The 16,551-nt window shown below is 43.2% G+C and overlaps 1 protein-coding gene across 4 annotated transcripts in view; it reads right to left on the bottom strand.

The window, feature by feature from the left end:
• elovl7 (ELOVL fatty acid elongase 7) overlaps positions 1 to 15,010 on the bottom strand; it is a 63,287-nt gene extending 48,277 nt beyond the window's left edge. Inside the window, exon 1 of one of the 4 annotated variants that reach the window (XM_003216241.4) lies at positions 14,871 to 15,010. The gene's annotated coding sequence lies outside the window, so the exon portion shown is untranslated. Of the gene's footprint in view, positions 1 to 3,110; positions 3,235 to 3,260; positions 3,535 to 11,786; positions 12,139 to 14,870 lie in introns of those variants that run through there. The other 3 variants (XM_008102867.3, XM_062974244.1, XM_062974245.1) reach the window with 3 other exon arrangements.
• Between the last annotated feature and the right edge of the window lie 1,541 nt (positions 15,011 to 16,551).

The following is a 16,551-nucleotide window of genomic DNA, read 5'->3' as shown; positions in this document are numbered from 1 at the left end:
AGTCAAAATATAGAGTTCTCTATTATCCAATTTAATGCATCTTGGAACATATAACCCATGGATATGTTGTACTGTGCACAAAAGCAAGCAAAACAAAAAAGGCAGGATGCACCCCGCGCAAAAAAACGCATTGTGTTCCAGGATGAGACTCCATATCATCACTAAAACCTAAAGTACTTCCATAAATGGGTACCACCATAAATGGGGCACTGATTCTTTAATTCTACGAAAGCCTGGGATGGAGGGAATGCAAAAGTGTCCCGTCTTTTCAAATAAAGGGACAACAGCAAATACAGATGTGCCTCAATCAACAAAGTAGATGAGTTTCTGGTCATCATTTCTTGAGAAGAAACTTTGATATGAGAGGCAGAAATAACATGGAAGACATAGGCATCATTTCCTAAACCATAAAATAAAAAGCAACTTCATTACCAGTATGTTTCAACAAACTTTTCATTCAGAACTAAAAATACACACATATGATATGAAATAGCCCAATCAGACAAGAATGGCATGAATAAACAAAACAAAAAACATGGATAGATTTTTTTCTTTCATCAACCCGCACTTTTAAAAAATAATTTTCAATTTGATGACCAAACTAATACAAGCCACACTGGTGGTAGCTGGTGAGGTTTACAAGGTCTCCCCTTGTCTCTCTGTTTTGGTGTTTAGGTATGATCAGCAAGGGATTCCAAACTCACCTTCTAGTGACCTTGCCTTTTATAAGGAGGCACAACTGGCTACAGTTGAATCAGTCAAAGTAGAATCCTGCTCTTTCCCTGCTCAAGCTTTACTGCATTGTTTACAACAAACCATAGTTATTCCAACACCAAATGTTTGTGTTTAGTACTACGGAAAAAAAACCTTGTTGGATAGAGAACAAGGAAAAAGGGGGTCTAAGCAGTCATTAAAAGACTTTATTTAAAAAGAACCTGCTTTCTTAAGACCTTGAGACAAGCTTGCAGTGCTAAGACTAAAGAAAAAGGTTTTCCCCTGACATTAAGTCCAGTCGTGTCCGACTCTGGGGGTTGGTGCTCATCTCCATTTCTAAACCAAAGAGCCGGCGTTGTCCGTACATACCTCCAAGGTCATGTGGCCAGCATGACTGAATGGAGCGCCATTACCTTCACACTGGAGCGGTACCTATTGATCTACTCACATTTGCATGTTTTCGAACTGCTAGGTTGGCAAATTTGAACTAGCGACCTTTTGGTCAGCAAGTTCAGCAGCTCAGCGGTTTAACCCGCTGGAACTAAAGTAGTACAATTTCAGGGCCACAGGGCTCTGTTTAGCATATTTCATATGCTTATAGTAGTGTCCAAGTCATGCAGAACTCATGATGAGTTAAGTATTTTCAGTATTACATGCCTCTTTCATGTATCTGCTGCAGCAGATTGACAAGGCGACCCCCTGGAACTAGCTAAAGTATTGGGTATATTTTCTAGCTGTTGCCGTTTTTACTTTTCTTAACATACTCTTTTAAAAAACACAATATGATCAAGCCCAGACAATCTACTTTTAACACGAGCGGCAGATATGATCTCTGCTTTCATGCAGAGTCTTAAAAGCTGCACCCACATAAGAGTTTTCGGCTAAGAAGCAGCAGGACAAGGTATGCTAGTACTCCTCCACACATAGTATGGAAGGGAGAGCTGAGTGTGAAGCAATTTTTCCTTCTCATTTACAAAGATGTTCATTACGAAAAAAGCACAGAACAGCAAACTTAGGTCTAAGCTATTAATGTTACACATTTTGAACATTTTTAAAGCAACTATTTGCTCAGAGAGACAAGTCTCACCCCAAGGCTTACACGCCCACAATCATTAATACTTGCAAGCATTCAGAAGGCTACACCTTTGGAAGCAACATTCCAAATCCCTCCCCTCAATCCACACCTTCCCACAAGGCAAGAGACTACAATCTTCCACATAAACCCTTATAGCAGTGGTTCTCAACTTTCCTCATGTCATGACCCCTTAATACAGTTCCTCGTGTTCTGGTGACCCTCAACCATAAAATTATTTCCATTGCTACTTCATAACTGTAATTTTGCTACTGTTCTCAATCGTAATGTAAATATTTGATATGCAGGATGTATTTCCATTCACTGGACCAAATTTGGCACAAATACCTGATACGCCCAAATCTGAACGAACACTGTTGGGGTTTGGGGGGAATTGATTTTGTCATTTTGGGAGTTGTAGTTGCTGGGATTTATAGTTCACTTACCATCAAAGAGGCCCTTGAACCCCACCAATGATAGAATTGGGCCAAACTTCCCACACAGAACTCCCATGACCAACAGCAAAAATACTGGAAGACTTTGGTGGACATTCACCTTGAGTTTTGGAGTTGTAGTTCACCTACATCCAGAGAGCACTGTGGACTCAAACAATGATGGATCTAGACCAAACTTGGCACAAATAGTCAATATGCCCATATCTGAACACTGGTGGAGTTTGGGGAATTCAGACCTTGACATTTGGGAGTAGTGGTTGCTGGGATTTATAGTTCACCTACAATCAAAGAGCCTTTTACACCCCACAGAACTGGGCCAAACTTGCCACACAGAACCTCCATGATCCACAGAAAATACTGGTCTTTGGTGACCCCTCTGACACCCTCTCGCGACCCCTGCAGGGGTCCCAGTCCCCAGGTTGAGAAACTCTGCTTTATAGGATATGCCTTGATGCTGGAAGTACAGTTAGCTCTTCTATTACATATATGCATATATGGTAGTCATACTGTGCATTTCCTATACAGGAGATATGGAAACAATTGCTTAAGCTGCATAAATACAAAGAAGCAATTATGTACTTGTTCTATCTGTTTGTTCTTTGAACGCTATGGGGGTGGGGCCAGATGAAACTTGCAGTAGGATAGTTAGGGGTGCAGGGGAGCCTTCTTATTTTGGACCACTGCGTATCAGAGATCCAGAGTGTGGGACCCCCATTCCAATCAAAATCTGCATTTTTTTTTGTTTACAAATATATTTTGGACAGAACTGAGTAGCTATCTTCTGACCCTGTGGATACTCCTAACTTGCTTCTGCTCTAGTCAATTGTGACTAACCCTAACCCTAACCCCCAAAAAAACAAGGTACCTACCTGTGCCTGTTTTTCAAGAGTTTCCTAACCAAACCTTGGATGACGTGAAGATATCAATTCCACCACAGTTCCCACATTACTATTGAGTCAATTGAATACTGATCTTAAATTTGCAGTAGGAGCAAGTTAATTAAATAGGAGAAAAAATACCTCAGCTCAGAGTTCTAAATATGCAGGAATAACGACATGGTGTATCCTCATTTCTAATCAATGCTGTCTTAGCAATTTCCTGTTTTGACGACTGTCCTGTAGAACAGACAGTTTAACTTATTACTATTAATGTGAGCCTAACACACCACAGACATTATGGGACTGGAATGAACCAGAAAAGTCACTGAACTCCTCTGCATTCTGCCCCCACCTGCATTCCCACAGCAGGCGCGTCACTGCCTTTATGACATATGAGGCTTCTTCATACTAAGTCAGATCACTGGCACAGCTAGCCAGCTTACCAGCATCCCAGTCAAAGATCTTACTATCCAATATTTTTCTAAACTAAAAATAATGGATATCTTGCATATCTGTTGTATTGTTATTCTGCCCAGTAACAACATGCACAATAAGGTAATGCTAAAAATAGTTAAAACAATAAATATGCAAATAAATAAGCACATGAAATAGACCCCCATATTTGCAAGGGATACTTCTTGGGCATCACTTGGATACACAAAACCAAGGATAAAAGCAAACCTAATAATAAATAAATGAAGGATCTCTGACCCAAGAAGACTACACAGTCTTGCCGGAGGACCTAGATAATGCCTAGAGAGGGCACATTTTGTCAAATGTGGGTAAGTGAAACAACAAATACATGCCCTATACATATGCAGTCACACTGTACAGAAAAATAGGCACTTCAATTTGCAGATTGGGAGCCAGTACAGTTGTTCTGAGAGTACAAGACACTATTTCGGCAACTCTACCTTCTACTAACCGAAGTTTCTGGACTGTTTTCAAAAGTAATAGCTTCATGTTCCACATAGTGCAGCAACCAACCAGAAAGTTATCGAAGTATAAAAACACTGGTCTACAGGTTCTCCCTTGATTAACTTCCAACAGATATTTGGTTTAGCACTTGTTTCTCACTTTGTCTCAAAGCGATAAACTTGCAATTCCCATACAACCTCCCATTGAACCATTGGAAAAGTACAGGGCTGTTTCAATCTGATGCCAACCACATACATATTGACTCACCCTGCTTAGTTAAATTAAATCCAGGTCCACCCAAACCCTGTGGGTACCAAAATCGAAGTGCCATTATATACAATGATGTAGTAAAATGGTGTCCCTTATATAAAATGTCATATAAGATTTGTATCCGCAAGTCCACTTTGAAGGCCTTGCTGTCAAATATTTGCTAAAGGTTTTATCCCTCACAAGGGAATGGCAGCAGATTGCTAATATACGTTTCTCTGGACTGGAAAAGTAGTTGAGAAATATCCATTCTTGTTTAGTCAGAGGCAAGCCCCACTTATTTCAATATGACTTACTCCTGAGTGGGCTTCTAACTAAAAGGTGTGTGTAAGCTCCCTTTGTGTGATTCATGCCATATTTGGATATTGTCAATACAGGAGAATGTACATACTAACACTTTAATCACCCCTCAGACTATAAGGCAACAAGATATGTATTGTCTTGGTGTAGCAGCCTAAGTGCTGGACTAGGATTCTGGGAGACCAGGACCTGAATCCCCATTTAGCCATGGAAATCCACTGGGAGACCTTGGGCAAGTCACAATCTCTTAACATAAAGAAGGCAATGGCAAGTCTTGTCTGAATAAATCTTGCCAAGAAAACCTTATGATAATGTTGCCATAACTGAGAGTTGACTCAAGGGCACATAGCAAGATCAAAGACCACAGAATCACAGAGTCGGAAGATACCGCAAAGGCCATCAAGTCCAACCTCCTGCTATGTTGATGTTCTGGATGACAGTTGCCCATTATCCCTGACACTGAACATGCTGGCTAAAGCTAATAGGAGCAAGAGGCCATATCCATTCCTTTGGCTGGAAAGGCTGTATATTATAAAATGAATGCAGTTTGACACCACTTTAACTGTCATGGCTCAATGTTATGAGATTTGTCATTTGAAGAAGTACCAGCACTCTTTGACAGAGAAAACTAAAGACTGTGTAAATTTGCAACTCCCAAGATCCCATAGCATTGAGCAATGGCAGTTAAAATTGTGTTAAACTGTACATTTTACAGTGTAAAGACAACCTAGACATCCTTCCCAGTCAGTATATGAAAAGAATAATGATAAAGCCCTGTATATTTTTACACATACAGTCTTATTTTCCCACCACAGTGGAATACAAGGTGCTATGGAATGGAACTACTAAAAAAGCAGGATGTGCAAGTCAATGCTAGTTTATAAGAGGTTAGCTGCCACTCTGTAGTGTTTTCAAGCAACTATAGAAATACAATAACCAAATGGCCCTAAAATATCAGTCCCTAGCACACTGGGGAGAAAATCCATCATGACAAAGCATTGGCTACCCTGGCTAGGACTGATGGCAAGTGAAATCGAACCACACCTGAAAAGGTGTACGTGAGTAGGCTGATCCTTAGGCAATCTCCTAGCCAGGTCATTAATCAGACTCAGGTCTTGATTTATGTGAAACTACTTGTAATATTATGCATATTCTGATCCAACCCTGGATATATTAACCCCACCTAGGTATGGCTAACCTCCTATGGCTTTAACATTTTCCAATAAATTTAAAAGAAAAACACATTTGCTCTGTACACAATTGTTTTTTATATTGAAATCCCAGGCAGTGATTAAAATATAAAAAGCAGCAAATAAATGAACAAATAAATAAAAACTTGCTCAAGCAAAGTGTGTTAAAATATCTGTTGTTTCTGACTTATGACAATGCTAAGCCAATGGGGTTTGGGGGGCTGAGAGTGTGTGCCTCACTCAAGGACACCCATTGTACAGAGATGCGGTACAATGGTCAAACCATGCTGGCTCTCTAAAAACATCTAGTTCAAGAATAGCAATTTTAAAAAAAACAGCGGTATCTCAAGTTTCAGGATACTTTCCCTTACTTGGTTCTAACAGTGATATCTGTGGATGCCACCCATGAGATCTAGTTCAATAAAATGACACCTAAATTATACCACTGTTAGAACAATGCAAAAGTCCTAAGGGAAAGTATTGTGCAATTGGGATATCATGCCTCTGATGGAAGAGATAGAAGTTATTTGTGTTGCAAGCTATACTAGTGCTTTGTGGTCACATGCCATCAACTTCAATACTTATGTACACATTTAATTTATACACTGCTTTTCTCCCAGCACTGTTGATAATATACAGTTGTGCTTAAAGCAAAGTTTATCTATACACTTTCTTTAATGTTGTGCTTTCTGAAAACCAGGCAAAACCTGTAGTCTCCAGTAATTTTCTTTCTCTATTATCCTATATATCCATATATAGACATTCCCTTCTCTGAATAGAGTGATGAAAGGTAAGAGCTTAGACCATCCCAGGAAAACCTAACATTTTTGAATGCTCAGATGGGAAAGTAGCAGTAGCAGCATTGATGTTTTCCACTCTCCATGGAATGACCCTCCACATATTGACTGGTCATATAACAATGCTTAATTTTGGCCCCAAATGTGCACTTGACTTATACGTAATGTTGACTTATACTGGTACATGAGTATATGTGGTAACTGAAGATTCTTAACAGCCTTCTAGGAAAGCCCCCAGCAATAGAAATAACTAGGAAAACTGAAAGCACAAGAGAAAAAGAAACGCCAAAGGTGGTTTGCTCGGCTTGACTGCATACATCCAAAGCTCTGTCACAGCTTAGATGAAATTATTTGGTGTAAATATTCCCAACAAATAATCTCCACCCTACTTAAGACGAGATCCAATATGTTTTCAGTGCCATATAAATATATCACAGTAGTACAACCTATTGAGGACACTCATGGCACAACCTCTGTTTAGCTTCCCACTCACCAAATAAAAAGTGAGACTAAGGCCTGGGTGTGGTGGCCTGGTGTAGCATGCAGAATGAATGGCTGAAATGGGGACATCCCTTATGCAGCCTATGCGAAAGTACAAGTCCTTACACAATAATGTTCAGTCTACTCTAGTGTCCCAAGAAGGATCTTGGTGTTAAGATCACTGACATGCTCGACATCAGTGCAACTCATAGGGGGAAATCATGCATCCCCGCTTGACTGCAGCTAGCAGCATCTCTCAATATTATCTATGCCGACTAAGATGACCTGCAGTTCAGCAATATTTGGAGAACAACATGATTCATCTCCATCTCCCCTGCCTCCCAAGAACTAATCCTTGTCTAAGATGCTAAGAAAAGACAATACAAGAACATTTCAAATGTGTCATTTCTAACCCCGTGGTTACAATCCAAGATAACTCCCATCACTCATAGGACAACCTGATGACATTTTGATACATGACACAAAGCCATAGGTATTCCCATCTTTTCCCCCATTCATTTGATCCAGGGTGGCTGCATGAAGAAAAATACAGTTGCAGTCCTAAAAATAGTAATTCACCAGAATCTGCAACTTTCACCTTACATCTGAGCGTCCCTTGGGCAATGTCTCTGTAGACGGCCAATTCTCTCACACCAGAAGCAACTTGCAGTTTCTCAAGCCGCTTCTGATACAATAAAAAAATTACATCACATAGCTCCAAGATTGTGAGTCCTATAATTCATCACCATTGCCAATATGATGTGAGCTGCAACACCCAGAGGGACGCAAAGCTTTGCAACCCTAACCTGGGGCCTCTTCCCTCTTCAGGTGTGCACCTGCACATATAAAACATAAATATAATGAACAGGTGTTTGAAAATATGTATTTCATACTGGCAGACTCAAAAAACCTAGAGTGGCCACTATTCCTTGTGGCAAAGCTGGCACTGTTGATACCTAATGAGTCGGATATCCCTTTTGCCACCTAGCTATATCCTGATAGAGATCAAAGATGACAGGTTCTGTTCCTACTTCTCAGAGTAAAACAACCTGCTCAAGGTATTTACTTCATAGCTGAAAATTTGAACGAAGCTTTTACGATCCACAGACTGTGGCTGGGCTAAAGGGAAAATGCAGACAGTCCCCGAGTTACAAATATCCGACTTACAAACAACTTATAGTTAGGAATGGGGGTGAGACAACAGGAAGTGAGGGAAATTCGCTAGGAAGGGAAATTCACTCATGAATGAGTTATACTGGGGAAGGTGGGTCTTCACTGAAACTTTGTCACCAATGCTTGTTTCCATAACAAGCCAAATTTTTCAAAATCCAATTATCACAGGGACTGAAAAAGAGGTGAAATCTTCTTAATAGGAAGGGGCATAGACAGCCAAAAAAAATCACAGGGATGATTTTTTTCGTGTTAGGATGTTAACCCTTGCCTATGCTATCCAAAGCTGTATTTGGATGGAGTTAAACTTAAAAATCGTACCTGTTCCAACTTACAAATTCAACTTAAGAACAAACCTACATAACCCATCTTGTTAGTAACTTGGAGACTGCCTGGAGTTTGAAAGTTTAAAGATTTCCTGCCTATGAAAAAAGGAAACATCAAGGTTGGACTTTGAAAATGCCAGCCACCATCTGCTTTATTGCAGGACCAAGGTGTGGTGGGGTAAAAAAAAAAAAGAAAGCAGCTGAACAAACAGAACTCTGTAGACCATTTCATTATTCCTGTTATAATTAACTAATTTGATTCATACTCCTAGGCATTCAGTTAAGTTCACAGTCTGCCCAATGGCTATCAGGAAACAGTGCTTGTTTAATCCCAGTAGAATATTTCTAAGCTTGTTTCATTGATAAGTATTCTGCACTAGTCATTCAACTTGTCAGGCCATATGAGTTAATATTAAATAGATAAAATGTTCTAAACCTTCCCCTTTTTTTACTACCCTCCTTAATCACAATGGGTAATGGGTGGAGTTTCAAGAAGGAGCAGAAATTTAACCCTAGGTGGGAGAGGAACTGCTGAAACAGAACAGAAGAAAAGCTAAAAGTTGTGTTAGAATCACAGAATTGTAAAGCTGAAAGGAACTATCAAGACCACGTAATCCAACTCCTTGTGATGAAGGTCTTGCTAAAGCACTCCGGAAAGACGCCCATCCAACACTGTTGAAAGATCTTCAAAGGTGGAGAATCCTCCACCCTCAGAGCCACTTGACTCCACTGTCAAACAATTCTTTTAGTAAAGATTTTCCTCCTAACATTTAGGTGGAATCTCGTTTCTTGTGAAGTGAATCCACTGATTCATGTTCTAGTCTCCAAAACAGCATAAAATAAGTTTGCATCGGGGCTTCTCAAAGTTCACTTCTCCCAGCTATCCCAGGCGGTGCAGCCAAGGCTGAAGGATTTGGGGAGCTCCTAACTTAGAGGACCACATTCAGAACCAGTGTTCTACATGACATCCCTTAAGATGTTTCAAGGTGGCGATCTTGTCATTCCCAGCCTTCCCTTCCCCCAAACTTCATCAGTCATCTTTCCTCAGGCTTGATTTCCAGACCTTTCATCATGTTGGTCACCCCTTCCCAGTCATCATTCCAGCTTCTAAAAGCACTACATGTCAAAATGATCTAAAAGAGCACAGGTGAAACATAAGTCACCACAATGATGCAGTGACTAAAAAACTGGGGTGGGGGAGTCAGGACAGGGCACTTATCAAGGTGAGGTCTGACCAAAACAGAATAGACCGGCACTACAGTTATCCCTCCACATTAGCAGTTTTGACTTTTGAGGATTTGATTAGACCCTCCAATGTGACTCTATTGTCAGTTTCTGCTGGAGAATTTAACAATTTCTAGAGAGAGCACCTTTAGGAATCTCTAAGCTCTTCAATTTTCAGCATCCAACAGATGACCATAAAGTTGTGCTGGAAGATGAGCATACAGTTGTGCTGGTCAAAACATGGCAATCCAGTTTTTTTGTTTTTGTGGTGATCCTATGCCCTTAACCCAGTAAGTGTGGATGGCCAACTATATTTATTCCCTTCCTTGCTGTGTGGATCAGGCATGGGCAAACTAAAGTTCATGGACCGGATGCGATCCACTGGGTGCTTACCTCAGGCCCTCCTCATTTTCTCTGTCCTCTCTTATCATAAAGACATAGTGGCCTGCCACATCCTGATGCAGAAAGGACAGGGGAGGAGGGCACGCAGCAGATGAGAGCCTTCTGGAGCATTCTCAGCCACAGCATGTCTCACCCTGCTCCCGACATAAGGACGCTGCAAGTGGCCCCATCCTTATACCGAGAGGACAGGCCGAGGAAGGCACACAGCGGCTAAGAGACCTCTGGAGCGTTCTCGGCCACAGCATGTCTTGCCCTCCTCCTGGCATAAGGATGGTGATAGTACTCCTATCTTTATGCCAAGTGGACAGCCCAAGGAAGGCACATAGTGGCTAAGAGCTCTCCACAGCACTCTCGGCTGTCGCCTGTCTCACCCTCCTCCCAGCATAATGCTGAGACGAAAACCCAAAGATCAAGGGGGGAGGATGGGGTAGTTGCCATATGTCTCGTTTTCCTCCCGGCATAAGGATGGGGCGAGTAGGAGAAAAACCTGAGGATGACCTGGGCCCTGTCCTACCCCTTCCCGGACCCACCCTCTCACAGGCCCTTCTCCCTCCCGACCCAGCCATCTCTGTGGGGCCCACAATGTGGCCCCAAGGCAAAAACAGTTGGCCCATGCCTGCGGTGGATAATAAAACACCTGCTGACGCTGCCTGGAATTGCCCTGGCTTTTGTTTGGTCACTATGTCATACTGTTGACTCACCTTTCACCCGTGGCCTAGTTGTAGAGCTTTCTCACACGTTGTGTTTTCATGTGCAGTGCCACCCAGATGAATTTTCCTATCTAAATATGACTTATAGACCAGGCAACGTGGGCCCTCCAGGTGTTTTGGACTCCAACTCCCACAATTCCTAACAGCCGGTAGGAACAACAACAAGATTCTTCTTCTATCTCCCCCCTTTTTTTCTTTTACTAATGATGTGGTCTTTTCTGTCATGGGATGCATGGGTATGCATCATGCATTGTAGCATTAATTTGGGTTAACAGAAAAAGACAAGAAAAAGCTAAAAGTTACAGAGGCCAATGTTTTACCCAGAGCTGAGACCTTAAATGAAGAGAGGCTTCTTAAGAAAGGCAAAGATCTTAATTGGTTTGCTGATATTTAACTTATGGATAGTTTTAATCGCAGTAAGAGAAATTATGCAGTAATGGTAGTGATCTGTAATGGTAGAAAGGAAAAAAGAACAACTCAAACAATTGCTGTCCGGTCAGCTTCACATCAATACCAGGCAAGATGCTGGAAAAGATCATAAAGGAAGTGATCTGCAAACGATGTGTTTTCATGTGAGGTGCCACCCAGCTGAATTTTCCTATCTAAATATGACTTATAGATTACGCATGGGCTTAAGCGGCTGAGGGGGGAAAGGAAAGGGCCTGAGGCTGTTAGGAATGGTGGGAGTTGGAGTCCAAAACACCTGGAGGGAGGGCCCAACTTGGCCCGAACCTGATCTAACCACTCTTCTGTAAGAGAAAGAGACAACTGACTTGTAGATAGACTTCTAGCCTTCTCCATGCGTTGAGGGGGAGCTTGAATGGGGAGCCCAAGCCAGCCCAAGGGTTCCCAAATCAGACCCGCCCGCTTCTCCCGTCCTCACCCTTTCCGCTTGGAGAGAAATCCCCCGGGGGATGCCGCCTGGCTAGGTTCCCAGCCGATAAGATCTCCCTCTTTCTCTCTCTCTCTCTCTCTCTCCTCCGTGGGCCCGGCACAACAACACAGGCGCCTCGCCTCCTCCTCCTCCTCCTCGGCGTCAACTTGTTTTGGCAAGTCCTGACATTGCGAGAACAGCCCCGGAGGCCGGCGAGGCTGGGGCTGGGAAAGCAGCAAGGGCAAGAGCAGGCGCCTCCTCTTCCATGAACCCAGGAGGACCCGAAGGCACCAGGGTCGAAAGGGGGCGATGCGGAGGGGCGCCCTTTGTAGGTCAGGCGCTGGAGGAGGAAGAGGAAGATGAGGAAGAAGAGGAGGAGGAGGAGGAGGGGCCGCCGCCGCCTTCGCTGCTCCTCTTAATCCGATCAGGACTCACGGCCAAGCGCCCGCGGCTCCGAGGATGCCCCGTTGTGCGCACGCGTGGCGCGTCCTCTTCTCCTCCAAAGGGGCGCTCCGTGGGCATTGGGAGAAAGGGAGGGAAACATTGACACCACGGAAGAGAGACGGAAGGAACACCAAGCCGGAGCCCTGTTTCGGAAGCCCTCCAAAAGTTTGCCAGAAAGCGCATCTCCAGAGACAGTTTCATGCCGTTCCTAACCAAAACGGACGGCAACAGGGGGAAATCCCGGAACCGGTTTGGAAGCCCGGGTGGGGAATGACACTTGAGCAGGAAAGGCTCGCTTTCCCTGGCTGACCGCTGCCTAGTAGCCGCCACAAAGCCTGAAGCTGGCTTGGAATAATAATAATAATAATAATAATAATAATAATAATAATAATAATAATAATAATAATAATATAATATTAAATAATATTAATAATAATATTAAATAATAATACACTTGGGAAGTATTCGACTTGTGATTTTGGAATACAAAATCCAGCATATATATATCTCGTTTGCTGTGTCATACCATGTCTTTGTGTCAATAAGGTAAAAGTAAAGGTTTTCCCCTGACGTTAAGTCCAGTCGTGACCGATTCTGGGAGGTTGGTGCTCATCTCCATTTCTAAGCCGAAGAGCCGGCCTTGTCCGTAGACACCTCCAAGGTCATGTGGCCGGCATGACTGCATGGAGCGCCGTTAACATTCCCGCCGGAGCGGTACCTACTGATCTACTCACATTTTGCATGTTTTCGAACTGCTAGGTTGGCAGGAGCTGGGGCTAACAGCGGGCGCTCCCTCCGCTCCCCGGATTTGAACCTGGCACCTTTTGGTCCGCAAGTTCAGCAGCTCAGCGCTTTAACGCACTGTGCCACCAGGGGCCCCTATTGTGTCAATAAAATAATAATAATAATAATAATAATAATAATAATAATAATAAACCTCACAACCTCTGAGGATGCCTGCCATAGATGTGGGCAAAACGTCAGGAGAGAATGCTTCTGGGACATGGCCATTCAGCCTGGAAAACTCATAGCAATCCTGTGATTTCGGCCATGAAAGCCTTCGACAACACAATCATCATCATCATCATCTTTATTTCTACCCCGCTTTTCTCTCTCGCGGGACCCAAACAACGTATTAAAATCACATAAACAACCATCAGAGTACATCAATAATATAAGTATAACAGGATAAGCAGATTAAGAAAACTACAGCATATATTCAAAGTTCATGAGGCATCATATCGAGACATAGATTGCACTCTTACCCCAGTCCATAACATGATATTCCTGTCATTCCTGATTAATTTTCTTCACTAAATGCCTGAATCCTATCGTTGGTGGGGTACAAGGGGCTCTTTGAGGGTAGGTGAACTATAACTCCCAGCAACCACAGCTCCCAAATGTCAAGGTCTATTTTCCCCAAACTCCACCAGTGTTCACATTTGGGCATATTGAGTATTCATGCCAAGTTTGGTCTGGATCCACCACTGTTTGAGTCCACAGTGCTCTCTGGATGCAGGTGAACTACAACTCCAAAACTCTGGGTCAATATCCACCAAACCCTTTCAGTATTTTTTGTTGCTCATGGGAGTTCTGTGTGCCAAGTTTGGCCCAATTCTATCGTTGGTGGGGTTCAAGGAGCTCTTTGATTGTTGGTGAACTATAAACCCCAGCAACTACAACTCCCAAATGTCAAGGTCTATTTTCCCCTAACTCTACCAGTATTGACATTTGGGCATATTCCTACCAGCTGTTAGGAATGGTGGGAGCTGAAGTCCAAAACACCTGGAGGACCCCAGTTTGCCCATGCCTGTTGTAGGTAAACTATACATCCCAGCAACTACAACTCCCAAATGTCAAGGTCTATTTTCCCCTAACTCTACCAGTATTGACATTTGGGCATATTCCTACCAGCTGTTAGGAATGGTGGGAGCTGAAGTCCAAAACACCTGGAGGACCCCAGTTTGCCCATGCCTGTTGTAGGTGAACTATACATCCAAGCAACTACATCTCCCAAATGACAAACTCATTTCCTGCCCCAACCCCACCAGTATTCACATTTAGACATATCGGGTACGTGTGCCAAATGTGGTCCAGTGAATGAAAACACACCCTGCAGATCAGCTGTTTGCATTACGATTCATGACAGTAGCAAAATGACAGTTATGCAGTAGCAACGAATGTAATGTTATGGTTGTGGGGTCACCACAACATGAGGAACTGTACTAAAGGGGTCATGGCATTAAGAAGATTGAGAGACACTGTCTTAGATGGTACGAGGCCAGGGATTTGCCACCTCTGAAACAGAGAGCTTGTTGACAAAGAGCATGACACATGACCACTCTTGAGTTTATCACAGACCATGCGGCGGGAAAGGATCAGCGCAAAGAGGGGCCCTTGGGGAAGGTAAAATGTTCTGAAATGTATTCCCCTCCAAAGCCCTCCCTTCGGAAAAGCGGTCCCGGGAAAGAGGGAAGGGAAGGGCATTGGCTGGCTCTTCCTATGTCGCCCAAACAGCCGGAGAGAGTGGCCGAGGGTGCGCAAAGAAGAGCCTGAGGCACCTGCTGTGAACCTGTCCAGGGGGAAAGGGGAGGGAGGGTCCAGTCAGGTAAGAGGCCAAGAAGGAAGGGAGAACGGAGTCTGGCTCACCGGGTCCTGCAGAGGAGCGCTGGGTCGAGGCTTCCGAGCCGCCGGGTCCCGCGAGTGCGCCGAGAAAAAGGCCGCGGCTCCGGGATGTTCCCCGCGTGGCGCCTCCCGGCCCCGCCCTCTCCCCGAGGAGCCGCCCCTGGGATCCGCCTCGCCTCCCCACGCCGCGCCCGGGCGCCCACGTGACCCCCACGGGGAGGGGAGGGCAGGGGAGGGGAGGGGGTAAGCGGCCTCTGGGGACCCCTCGGCTCTGGGGCCCTGGGAGGGAGGAAGCGCCAAGCACGCGTGGCCTGAGGAAGCTCGAGCAAACTCAAGACCATGTAAACAAACAGGCATTGTAAACAAACAATTGTGGGAGTTGAAGTCCAAAATACCTGGAAGTCTGAAGTTCGCCCATACCTGTTGTAAAAACCCCGATCCAGGCTCCCGAAGCATTGGTTCAAAACATGGAACACAGTATGTATATTAGAGCATCATATACATAATAATGTTAACAATAATACAAATAATAACTGATAACCAAATTCTGTCAGCTGTGGTGGCACACAGCCAGGTTTGAACCAATTGATTTGTACACTGATATACAGTAGAGTCTCACTTATCCAAGCTAAACGGGCCGGCAGAAGCTTGGATAAGCTAATATCTTGGATAATAAGGAGGGATTAAGGAAAAGCCTATTAAACAGGTTATGATTTTACAAATTAAGCACCAAAACATCATGTTATACAACACATTTGACAGAAAAAGTATTTCAATATGCAGTAATGTTATGTTGTAATTACTGTATTTACGAATTTAGCACCAAAATATCACGATATATTGAAAACATTGACTGCAAAAATGGCTTGGATTATCCAGAAGCTTGGATAAGCGAGGCTTGGATAAGTGATACTCTACTGTATTTAATTTTACAGCATATTACATGCCATTTTGGAAAGACTGAGTGTACACATACTGTGTCGTTAACAAACTTTAGTTGGAGTCTTGTTGATATATGTCTGATATATGTTTTATACTAAAAACTGCTCTGTGTAGCATTTAAATATGGATGATTGCAGTCTATAAATCTTTATATTCTGTAAGTTACAACTGTGTGCCACCACAGCTGACAGAATTTGGTTATCAGTTGTATTCTTATTTGTTATTGTTTGTATTATTGTTAACATTATTATGTATATGATGCTATAATATACATATTGTGTTCTATGTTTTGAACCTTTATCGTGGTGCATATTTTTCAGATATTGTTTAGAATAGACAGCTGTGTTTAGTTATTATTATATATTCCCGAAGTATTGGGCCAGGACAGACTAAGTGCTGAGGCTACGACACCAGTGGGTCTCATCCTTTCTAATGCCGCCACCCCTTAATGCAGTTCCTCATGTTGTGGTGGCCCCACAACCATAAAATTATTTTCGTTGCTACTTTTTAAATGACCTATCCTGTATTTATTACGGTCTTACCATTTATGTGTTTTAAAAGCAATTTTTAAATCCTGTATTGTTGTTTTAATTGATATATTGTATTACTGTTTTATCTTTTTTATATTGTGATTTGTATTATGTTAAGAAACCCTGGTGTTAAAGCACTGAGCTGGAGACCGAAAGGTCCCAGGTTCAATCCCCGGGAGCGGCGGGAGCGGCCGCTGTTAGCTCCAGCTCCTGCCAACCTAGCAGTTTGAAAA

The sequence above is a fragment of the Anolis carolinensis genome, chromosome 2 (assembly GCF_035594765.1).
Source record: "Anolis carolinensis isolate JA03-04 chromosome 2, rAnoCar3.1.pri, whole genome shotgun sequence".
Classification (NCBI taxonomy): Eukaryota; Metazoa; Chordata; class Lepidosauria; order Squamata; family Dactyloidae; genus Anolis; species Anolis carolinensis.
Note: the sequence above shows the minus strand (reverse complement) of the source record. Positions and strands in the feature narration are given on the sequence as shown.